The sequence below is a fragment of the Tupaia chinensis genome, unplaced genomic scaffold, assembly GCF_000334495.1.
Source record: "Tupaia chinensis unplaced genomic scaffold, TupChi_1.0 Scaffold000099_1, whole genome shotgun sequence".
NCBI classification, from domain to species: domain Eukaryota; kingdom Metazoa; phylum Chordata; class Mammalia; order Scandentia; family Tupaiidae; genus Tupaia; species Tupaia belangeri.
The window spans coordinates 6983068-6995561 of NW_006159563.1; the positions used below are offsets into that span (position 1 = coordinate 6983068).

The 12494-nt window shown below is 39.2% G+C and overlaps 1 pseudogene; it reads right to left on the reverse strand.

Annotated features, from left to right (window-relative positions):
- Positions 1-4111: 4111 nt before the first annotated feature.
- On the reverse strand, positions 4112-10165 carry LOC102471198 (nuclear transport factor 2 pseudogene; annotated as a pseudogene).
- Between the last annotated feature and the right edge of the window lie 2329 nt (positions 10166-12494).

The window sequence follows — 12494 nt, forward strand, 5'->3', positions numbered from 1 at the left end:
GAGGGACAGAAAGAGAAAGAATACTCCCCTACTAAATCAGTACTTTTTTTTTTGAGAAATTTTTGCTATAGGGCATATGCACTCACTGGAGAGACAGAGAGAAACAGAGATACAGAATGAGAAATCCCTTCCCTAGGGGAGCGGGGGAGGATGAACATGGTGCAATCACTTCTCTTCCATTCTCCTCTCAGGATTTTGGGCACACATGCACACATGCCTGGCATGAGTTTCAAGCCACTGGGTCTGAGACTGGAACAATGGTCAGCCATGTGGGAGTCCAGCAACATAACTTTATGCCATCTATTGGTCCCTGATTATCTTTTTATTGCTATTATGAGCAATGCTTCTAAAACATACTTGTTCACATTTTTTCCTGTGCAGGTGCAAGAATTTCTCTTGGCTATAATCAAAGAAGTAGAGCTGCTAAATTAGTGTGTGTTCAACTTCCCTAGGCAATGCTAAGCTGTTTTTCAAAGTGATTTTACTAGTTTACCTTTTGGTATGTGAGAGTTTCATTTGCACCACATCCTCATCAATATTTGAAACTGTCAGATCTCATTGTTTTTTGCAAATTTAGGGTACAGAACAATATCCCATTGCATTTTTTTCTTTTTCTTTTTTTAAGTTTTGTTTTGTTTTGCCATAGGGCATGTATGGTCACTGGAGAGAGACAAAGACAGAGAGAAAAAAAGTGAAAAATCACTGCCTGGGGGGATGACCATGCCACAGTCCCTTCTCATCCATTCTCCTCTTGGGCTTTTGGGCACATACACACACATGCTTGGCGTGATTTTTAAGCCACCAGGTCCAGGATTCAAAATCATGATCTGCCACACGGGACTCCAGCACTTTAATTACCATGCTAAATGCTGGCCAACCTAATGTGTTTTTTCTTTCTTTTTTTTAATTGAAGAATTATTTTTATTTAATTTGATGTTTTTTATTTTTTTTTTAATTTGACCAAAGAGAGGCAGAGAGAGAAAAATCAAGAAAGCAAGCTGCCCAGTCTGAGACTCAAACCATGGTTAGCTATATGAGAGTCCAATGCCCTAACCACCATGCACCTATCAGCCCTATACTGTGTTTTTTCTAATAACAGTTTTACTGAGATACAATTTATATTTCATATAATTCATCCATTTAAGGTGGATAATTCAGCGGTTTTTAGTATATTTACAATTCTACAACTATCACCACAATCAATTTTAGAATGTTTTCATCATCTCAGAAGAAATCCATATCTATTACTAGTCACTTCTATTCTCCCAGCTCCTAGAAATCATTAACTCTACTTCTTAACGCTATAGATTTGCCTCTTTTGGACATTTTGTGTTGATGTAAGTATACAGTATGTGGCCTTTTGTGACTGCCTTCTTTCATTTCACATACTGTTCTTAAGATTCATCAATGTTGGGGACCAGAGTTGGTGTAATGCCTACGTCGCTGGACTCCCATGTAGTCGACCGTGGTTCAAATCCCAGGCATGTGTGCATGCCCAAGATCCTGAGAGGAGAATGGAGGAGAAGGGATTACGGTGTGGCCATCCCCCCCCTGGGGGGGGAGTCACTTCTCACTTTCTGTCTCTCTCTCTCTGTCTCTCTGTCTTTCTGGCGAGCACATATGCCCTATAGCAAAAACCTCTCCCCCCCAAAAAAATATTCATCAATGTTGTAACATGTATCAGTACTTCATTCTTCATTTCTTTTTATTGTTGAATGCTGTTCCATTTTAGGAATAATCTATATCTTATAAATTTGTATTTTATGATGAATGTTCATTTACTCATCATTTGTGAACATTTCTATTTTTTTCACATTTGGGCTATTATAAATAATCATGCCATGCACATTCATTTAAAAATTTTATGTGAACATATTTTTCTTTTCTCTTGAGTATGCTTCTAAGTGAAATTGCTTAATAATATAGTAGCCCTACATTTAACTTTTTATTTATTTATTTATTTATATTTTTTTTGCCATAGGGCGCATGGGCTTGCCAGAGAGAGAGAGCGGGAAAGTGAGAACTCACCTCCCAGGGTGAATGGCCTCGTACAATCCCTTCTCTTTCATTCTTCTTTTGGGTTTTGGGTGTACACACACATGTGCCCAGCATGATCTTCAAGCTGCTAGATCCAGGACTTGAACTGCTGTTGGCCATGTGGGAACCCAGTGCCGGAACCACTATGCCACCTTCTGGCCCCCTATATTTAACGTTTGGACAAACTGCCTGTTTCCTGAAGTGGCTGCACAATTTTTAAACTCAGATATATATGAGGGCTTTGATTTCTCCACAGCCTTGTTAACACTTATGGTCTGTTTCTCTGATTACTGACTTCCTTAGTTAAGAATTATAATTGTATATATTTATGGATACAAAGCAATATTATAATCTATGAATACTGTGTGGAACAATTAAATTAGGCTAATTAACATATCCATCACCTCAAATACTTAACATTATTTTGTGGTGAGAACATTGAAATTTTACTCTCTTAGCAATTTTGAAATGTAAAATAATATCAACTGTATTTACCACACAGTGCAATTGGTTTGTTGTAGTTGTTGTTTTCACAAACACTTCTTTATTGCAGACAATTCAGGCACAGGTACATGGGAGAAGCTGTATTGCAGATTTTATACAGGATGGTTTAAGAGGTTTATCTACCTCTCCCCCATCCCTACTCCTCCAAATACACAGCAGCCAAGCACCTGAGTATGCTGTCCCGTAAATGGCACACCATCCACTCTGTGCCCAGTGTAGCCAGGCAATGTGCGGGATCTGAGAGAGTCCTTAGCCTCCACCCTTAGCAGTGGAGGAGGGAAGTGTATCAGTTTATGGCTCAGCCTTAGCAGTGGTAGCCTCACTGATCCTCACACCTAAGGGCATTGGCCCAAAGTCTGAGTTTGGCAATAGCCTGCAGTTGCTATGCTGTCACCAGGTACGCCATCCAGAGGTCTCAGAGCTGAGGAGCTAGATTTATACTAACAATGCCGAGTGTCTCCCAAACTGAAGAGCAGAAATAGCTAAGACTTCCTGGGATTTGAAGGTCGTGTGAGAAAGGAAATAGAAGGAGAAGGCCTAGAAATGTCCTGCAGAGGTCTGAGGGATGAGTACTCCTACAGCATGAATCTCTGCACTTCTTTCATAGCTCTAAATATGTACTCCAACCCAATTGAACCTTCATCTGTGGGCAATGGAAGCTGGCTGTTCTGGGTACAGGCCTTTGAGCAATGAGTTGCTCTCTGCTTGGCTTGGAGTCTAAGTGGAACCCTGGATGTGATCCTGACCCTTTTGAGGACAGAGTAGGTCCCTCCCTTAGTCTTAATGAGACCACAGCCCAGAGGGCAACTTGGTGGGTCACTTTTGCCAAGGCCTCTCTAGCTTCAACAAGATTCAAGGTCATCTCTCTTCCTACTACTAGAGCCCTGAACCTTCCAAGGGCAGAGGGGACAGATCTTAGAACTGACTGCAGAGGCTTCACTGCAGAGAAGCTTCAGACCAGAGCTGGGCTCTTCTCAAGACCAGGAGTGTCAGAGATAATGACTCTGCCCTATAGGGCTTCTGATCAAACTAGCTGGGAGGGCTGCTTTAGCAGTTTTTTCCTTGCAGCAGGTATTGCTGAATTGGGGCAGAGGTGAGAAGGTAAGGCATGAGAGACAAAGATGCAGGGTAATTATTGATGCCCCACCAACTATTAAACTAATTAAAACAATTTAAACTGTTAAGAAATTTTTCATGGTTTTATTGTATCATGAGGCATTGAAACATCTGACAAATAAATATCTGGGCGGTGAGGCAGCTGCTTTCTCCTTCTTTGGGTTACTAGAACAACTTGTCAGTAGATTAAAAAAAAAAAAAAAAAAGAACAACCTTTGCATTACTTAAGTCTTTCCAAGGGATGTACTGGTACAACACAAATTTCTCCTGTTGGATGCAACTAGGATAGCGTCCAAACATCACGCACAACACCTCAGTGGCAGCAGCGCACTGTGCCCACTCCCACTGCGGCCCTGCTCATTTGTGTGTGATATTTGGAGCATCTGGAGGAGTGTGAATAGTATCGGGAAGAGGAGGCAGGAGGAAACAGCGTGAGTGTCTGGCTAAGAGGAGGTCAGCCGAAGTTGTGCAGGGCAAGCCTGAACTTGTCATTGGTACAAACCCAAGCATGATTGATGTTCTTTAATAGGAACATCTGGTGGAACCCCATCATGGGGTCTTCATCGGCCTTGAACTGGCCTACAACCATGCTAATGATGCTGCTATCTGGCGTGGGCTGACGGTCCTATGCCATGATGCTGTGCTGGATTTTCCAGAACAAAAGGCTAGACAATTTCTCCACAATGGTGGCTTTTCCCTGGAACTGCTGTCCTTCCGGCGTAAAGCATGATGCATCAATATAATTTGCGCCTAGTTGGGTTCTGTCGTTATCAAATAACTGATAGTAATGTTGAATGGAGCTGGGTCCAATCTGCTCCCAAATCGGCTTGTCTCCCACTCTGGAGTGTTGCCCGGCCTCTATGAGACCCGAGGGGCTGGCACAACGGCGGCAGCTGTGGCGGGCACAGAAACTTTTTAAAAATATATGGTGCCAGCAGATGGTGGTTAAGGAACTGGATTCCCACATGGCCAAGCACAGTTTGAGTGCCAGACCCAGTGGCTTGAAAATCACACTGGGTGCATGTGTGTGTGCCCACAATCCCAAGATGAGAATGGGAAAGTGACTGTGGCACGACTAACAACCCTGGGGGCTTATTTCTCATTTTTCTTCTCTCTTTCTCTGGTGAGCACACACAGTCTATGGCAGAAAACCTAGACAAGAAAAACAAACAAGCCCTATATTCTTCCTGTCTGAAATTGTGACTCTCGTTTCCCTATGTTCTCATCCCTCAGCCTCTGTAATCACCGTTCTACTCTCTACTTCTATGAGCTGATTGATTTAGAGTCCACAAATAAAAACATGCAGCATTTCTTTCTATGCCTGGCTTATTTCACTTAGTGTATCTCCCCCAATTCCATCTATGTTACAAGAAATGACAGCATTTCCTTTTTTTTTTTTTGGTCATAGGACAGGTGTACTCACCAGAGAGAGAAATAGAGCAAGTAAGAAGGAAAGTGAGAAATCATCCCCCAGGGGTGAATGACCACACCACAATGCCTTCTTCTACATTTCTCTTCCTAGGATTTGAGACACAGATGCACACATGCCAGTCTTGATTTTCAAGCTGCCTGGTCCAGGACTCAAACTGTGATCTACTATGTGGGAGTCCAATGCTGTAACTACCACACCACCAGCTGGCCCCAGTATTTCTTTTGTTTTCAAAGCTGAATCAGCTCTCTCTGGCAAGCATACATGCCCTATGGCATACATACATAAATAAATAGATAAATAAGAAAGCAAGCAAGCAACCTGGAGCCAACAGGTGACATGGTGGTTAAGGAGCTAGACTCCCAAGTAGTTAACTGTGGTTTGAATCTTAGACCCAGTGGCTTGAAATACATGCTTAGTGCATGTGCAGGAGTGCCCAAAATCTCGAGAGGAGAATAAAAGGAGAAGGGATTGCAGCATGGCCATCCCCCCACCACCCTAGGTCTGATTTTTGTTTCTGTATCTCTGTCTCTCTAACAAGCACATGTTCCCTATAGCAAAAATATCTCAAAAAAAAAAAAGCTGAATCATATTTCATTGTGTGTATATCTCATATTTTCTTAATCTATTCATCTATGGATAGACACTTAGGTTGATTCAATAATTTAGCTAGTGTGAATAATGCTGCAATAAATACAGCAGTGCAGAAATCTCTTCAACAAACTGATTTTCTAGGTAAATACTCAGAAGTGGGATTGTAGGATCACATGAGGGTAATTCTGTTTTTAGTTTTTGAAGACCATCCATTACAGTTTTCCGTAATAGCTGTACTAATTTACATTCCCACCAACAGTTTACAAGGGTTCCCCTTTTTTCACATCCTTACCAAGACTTAACAATATATCTTTTTGATAATAGCCGTTCTGATAGATATGAGATGGTATCTCATTGTGGTTTTAATTTGCATTTCCCTAATGATTAGTGATGCTGAGCAGCTTTTTCATATATCTATTGGTCATTTGTATGTCTTCTTTTGAGAAATGTTATTCTGGTCACTTTTCCATTTTTGAATTGTTTTTTTATTGTTGTTGCTTTCTTGCTATTGAGTTGTTTGAACTTCTTATATATATTTTTGGTATTAACTGTTTATTGGATATTTGTATTGCAGATATTTTCTCTCAATCTATAGGTTGTTTCAGTATGTTAATTGTTTCCTTGCTGTATAGAAGCTTTTTAGTTTTATATAATCCCATTTGTCTATATTTGATTTTGTTTCCTGAGCTTTGGGGTCAATCCAAAAAGTTATTGCCCTGATCAATGTCATGGGTTTTTCTCTTAGTAGTTTTATAGTTCTGGTCTTATGTTTAAATATTCAATCCATATTTAGTTTATTTTTTTATATGGTGTAAGATGAAAGTCCAGTTGTGTTCTTTGTATGTGGATATCCTGTTTTTTTAACATCATGTATTGAAGAAACTGTTCTTTTCCCATAGCATATTCTTGGCAATTTTGTCAAAAATCAGTTGATTCTATGTGCATTAGTTTACCTCAGGACTCTATTCAGTTTCATTGGTTGATGCATCTATTTTATTTTACTTATTTGCCAGTGCTGAGCTGTTTTAATTACAGTAACTTCAGACTATAGTTTAAAATAATAAAATGAATTTTGCTCATTTTGTTCATGATTCTCTTGGCTATTTGGGGTGTTTGTGGTTCCATATATGCTTTAAGGGCTTTTTTTTTTTCCTATTTCTAAGAATAATGACATAGACTTTTGATAGGAATTGTATTGACTCTTTAGATGATTTTTATATAGTATGGAGAGGAGATGGCATGGGGGGGGAGAGAAAGAGAGCAAAAGAGAATTTTTGATAAGGTCTCGCCACATTGCAATCCTCCTGCCCCAGCCTCCCACTTAGCCAGAACTGCAGGTGCATGCCGCTGTGCCCAACCTGTTCAGGTTAGGCCAGGACCTGAGCACAGGCCTCCCTGCAGCCTTAGCCAACATGCAGCAGTACCCTTTCACTTGAGCTACTGTAGTTGGTCCAGTATGAACATTCTAGTATTAATTCTTCCAATTTGTGGACATGGACATCTTTCCATCTATTTGTGCCTTCTTCATTTTTTTCTTTAATGTTTTATAGGTTTTAATGTACAAGTCTTTTCACTGCCTTAGTCAAATTTATTAAATATTTTATTTAATTATTTATTTCTGGGGTAGTTATTGTGAGCAAGATTCTTTTCATTTCTTTCACAGATACTTTGTTGTTAGTATATAGAAATGCTACTGGGTTTTTTTGTGTGTGTGTGTGTTTATTTTGCATCCTGTAATCTTTTTGTTTTCTTTTGAGAGATTTTTGCTATATGATGCATGCGTTTCACCAGAGAGACAGAGAGAGACAGAAAAGCAGAAAGTGAGAAATCACCCTCAGGGGGGATGGCCATGTCACAATCCTTCTCCTCCATTCTTCTCTCATGATTTTAGGCATGCATGCACACATGCCTGGTGTGAGTTTTAAGCTGACAGTTCCAGGGCTCAAACTGCAGTCAACTATGTGGGAGTCCAGCAGTATAACCATTACACCATCTGCTGGTCTCTGTATCCTACAAACTTATCATATTTTTAAATTAGTACTAGTAGTATTTTTTGAGGAGTCTGTAGGGTTTTCTTTTTCTTTTCTTTTCTTTTTTTTTTTTTTTAGAGGTTTCTATAGGATGGGTGCACTTGCCAGAAAGACAGAGAGAGACAGAGAGACAGAAAGCGAGAAATCCCCCCCCAGGGGGGATGGTCACCCCACAATCCTTTCTCCTCCATTCTCCTCTCGGGATCTTGGGCATGCACGCACACGCGCCCGGCGTGAGTTTTAAGCCACCAGGTCCGGTACATGAACCGCGGTCGACTACGTGGGAGTCCAGCGACATAGCCATTACACTAACTGCTGGTTCCCAAGAGTCTGTAGGGTTTTCTGTGAGCAAGATCATGTCATCAACAAACAGTGACAACTTTCCAATTAAGATGCCTTTCATTTCTTTGACCTAATTGCTCTAGAAATGACTTCTAATACTATGTTGAACTGAAGTGGCACAAGTGGGCATCCTTGTCTCATTCCAGATCTTAAAGGAAATGTTTTCAAATTTTCACAACTGACCAGCAGTTGGCATAATGGCTATGTTGCTGGACTCCTACATAGTCGACTGCGGTTCGAGCCCCGGACTCGGTGGCTTAAACTTATGCCAGGCGCGTGTACATGCATGCCCAGGATCCCTGGAGGAGAAGGGATTGCAGCGTGGCCATCCCCCATGTGTGTGTGGGGGAGTGATTTCTTACTTTCTATCTCTCTGTCTCTGTCTTTCTGGCAAGTGCACCCATCCTATAGAAACCTCTAAAAAAAAAAAAAACGTATAAATTTTCACCATTGAGTATAATGTTAACTTTTTTTTTTTTGAGAGGTTTTTGCTATACGGTACATGCACTCGCCAGAAAGACAGAGAGAGACAGAGAGACAGAAAGCAAGAAAATGCCCCCCCACCCCCACCCCAGGGGGCTGGCCATGCCACAATTCCTTCTCCTCCATCTTCTCTCAGGATCTTGGGCACGCACACACATGAATTCAGCGTGAATTTAAGACACTGGGTCCAGGAATCGAACCACTGTCGACTACATGGGAGTCAGTGACATAGCCATTACACTAACTGCTGGTCCCACTATGGGCTTTACTTTTTAAAGAATTATTTTAATTTAATTTTATTTGTTGTCATTATTTCATTTTATTATTATTATTATTATTTTTTGATGTTGACCAAATAGAGACAGAGAGAGAGAAGGAAAGTGAGAAAGCAAGCTGCCAGGTCCAGGACTCAAACTGTCGTCTGCCATGTGGGAGTCCAGCTGCCTTAACCACCACACCACCTGCCAGTCTCAACTATGGGCTTTTCATACATTGCTTTTATTGTCTTGAGATCAATTTCTCTTATACCCAATTTGGTAAGTGTTTTTAATCATGAAAAGGCATTGAAGTTTATCAAATGTTTTTTCTCGATCTAATGAGATGATCTTTTTTTTCTTTCCTTCATTCCATTAATGTGATACATCACATTTATTGATTTATGTATGTTGAAACGTCTTTGCATTCCAGAGATAAACCTCACTTGATCGTGGTTGATTATCCTTTTAGTGTGTTGTTGATGTCTATCTTTTTCATTTTAGCCATCCTAGTGAAGTGGTTTTTCATTGTGATTTTTTTTTAAAAGCATTATTTTATTGAACTTTATTTATTTATTTTGTTTTCATTTCACAAACACAGAGAGAGAGAGAGAGAGAGAGAGAGAGAGAGAGAGGAAGCAAGCCACTAGGTTCGAGACTCAAACTGTGATCGGCCACGTAGAAGTCCAGAGCCCTAACCACCACACCACCTGCCAGCCCTTTGTTGTGATTTTAATTTTAATTTTCTCTGATTACAAATGACATTGAATGTATTTTCACACATCTATTGGCAACGTGGACTCCTTGTTTTAGGATAGGTTTAAGTGTTTTGTCCTAACTTCCTACTGGATTGTTTATAGCTTTTGTATTGATTTATAGTTTTTTATGTATTGTATAAGCCAATCTGTTGTTGGTTATATAGGGAAAAAGTTTTCTATTCGTGGCTTGTTATTTCACACATTTTGTGAGCAGTTCCTATAGGTAAGCTGGTTGATCTTTTCTTTGAAGTTAGCAATTTTTGATGCTTAAAAAATCCTCACTTTTTCTGAGGTCATAAAGATGTGTTTCTTTATTTTCTTTTAAAAGTTTTAGTTTTGGATTCTACATTTTTTTAAATTCTACTTGGTATTCATTATATTGTATAATAGTAGTCTGTTCCATTTTTTCCATTACATTTAATTTTTTAAGGAGTTTTAAGATAGATCATCTTTCTCAGGATCCCTTCTTATACTATTTCACTAGCTGTTTTCAACATAATGAATGTTTCATCATATCAAATGTTCTCTTTCATACCTACTTAGAAAACCATGAAATTCTTACCTGGTTATTTCGGTAAAATTTACATTCAAATCTGTAGGGGCTGTTTTGTGCCCCATTATGTGGTCAGTTTTAGGGACTGATCATGGAAAAAGTTTATTCTGTATTTTTTAGGTGAAATATTCTGTGTCTGTTGGATCTGTTTTGTTTGTGGTGTCATTTAGCTCCAATGTCTATTTAATTTTTGTTCAAATGACCTACCCAATGGTGAAAATGGGGTGTTGGTACCAACCACAATTATTGTATTAGTCTCTCTCTCCCTCTAGGTCTAGTAGTCTTCGTTTATGTATTTAGGTACTCCATTGTTGAGTGGATTAATATTTATAATTGGTTTATCCTTTTGATGATATGCATCCTTTAATACTATGTAATGGCCTTCTTCGTCTCATTATATAGATTTTAGCTTTAAGACTACTTTGTCTGACATTAAGATGGTTACACCTAAAAAAAAAAAAAAGATGGTTACACCTGATTTGTTTGTTTGTTTGTTTTCATTTATGTGACCCTTTCACTCTCATTGTGTGTGTCTTTACCATAAGGTGTATTGTTTGTAAGCAGCATATAAATGGCTTCTGTTTTGTTTTGTTTTGTTTTGAGTCTATTTAGCCAGTTATGTCTTTAGATTGAGGAGTTTATTCCATTTACATTCAATGATATTATTGATATATGTGCATTTAGACCTGCTATTTTGTGGTTGATTCTTGGTTGCTTGGCATTTTCTTCTTTCCTTTCCTTCCCCGTGCCCCCTCCGCACCCCACTCCCGATTCTGTTTATATTTGCTATGTGGAGGTTTTCTGTAGTGGTAGGAATGAAATAATTTCTATTTCTTCTTCCTGTAGTTTTCCTATGGTGGGTTTTACACCTTCATGTAACTTCATTGTTATAGTTATCCTCCTTTTGTATCCAGATGAAGTGCTCCCTTGATTATTTCTTCAAGAGCTACTCTAGTACTGGTGAATTCCTTAAACTTTGGGAATTTTGTTTCTCTTTCCACCTTGAAGGATAGTTTTTCTGGGTATAGTAATCTAGGCTGAAACTGTCTTCTTTTTAGAATTTTGAAAATGTCATCCCATTCTCTGGTAGCCTTTAAGGTTTCTTCTTAGAGATCCAAGGTTAGTCTGACAGAATATCCTTTATGAATAGCTTAGTGCTTTTCTCTAGTCCTTTTTAGAATCTTATCATTATCTTTGAGTTTTGAGATTTTGATTACAATATGACCTGAAGATATTCTTATGTTACTATTTGGCATCCTTTGAATGTCCTAAGATTTGGGAAAATTTCAACTAATATTTGTGAAGTGGATTTTCTATGTCTTTTCTATCTCTTTACTTCCACTCATTATTTGGATATTTGGTTGTTCAATGGTATCCCAAATTTCTCATATATTCTCTTAATTTTTAGTGGCTATTTTTGCTTTCATTTTAATGGCTATTTTTACTTTCTTTTTGATGGCTATTTCTAGAGATGTGTGTTGAAGTTCCAAGATACTTCATTCTTGCCTAACCCTGATGTTGATGCTCTCTATAGAATTTTTTATTTCCTATATTGTATTACTCATTTTCAGGATTTTTGCTTTACTCTTTTTTAAGATGCCTATCTCTTTACTTGATTTATTATACATATCATGGGACATTTTTCTCATCTCCCAGCATTGTTTGTATTCTTTTGCATCTAATTGAGTTTTGTTATGATCAGTTTTCTGAAATCCCTTTCCAACATTTCTGTGATTTCCAATATTTTGTCTGTTGTTGTTGGGGAATTAGTGTGTTCCTTTGGAGGAGAAATATTTCCTTTTCCTTGCATATTTCTCATATCTCGCCATTGATATTTAGGCATTTGGTGAAGAACTTACTTCTTCCTATAAAGAGTAGATTCCTTCATGCCAGCAAAAACTGCTGCCCTTTGGGGTGGTTGCCTACCTAGACCCTGTGTAGGAAGTGGGGGTCCTCCTCAGACAAGTTAATCGAGTGAAGCTATCAGCAGAACATAGATAATATCTTCTATATTGAATGAACTGCACACAAGATATGAGTGCTAGTTAACAAGTTATGGCCCACAGGGTGACTAGTTGTTTAGTTCTCCATTTGTGTGTACTTCTTGGAAGAGGAGGAGGTTATGTGCCTCAGTGCCTGTTTCTTTACATTGACATGGCATCCCCCTGCAGGTTGTTCATTGTAGAAGGAAGGGATGACTGCTTTTCATGGTGAGGATCAACAGCTCTAAGCAGGCCTCTATGGTACTACAGTTAGACAGGGGCTCTGTATGGCCTCTGTAGGAGGTAGAGTCTCTGGGTGGGATTCTGGTCCAGGCAGTTCAGGGGTTCACTAGGCATGTCTAGGTGACTCTAGCAGAGGCCAGCAGAGGCATGTGGATATTCAGGGCAGACT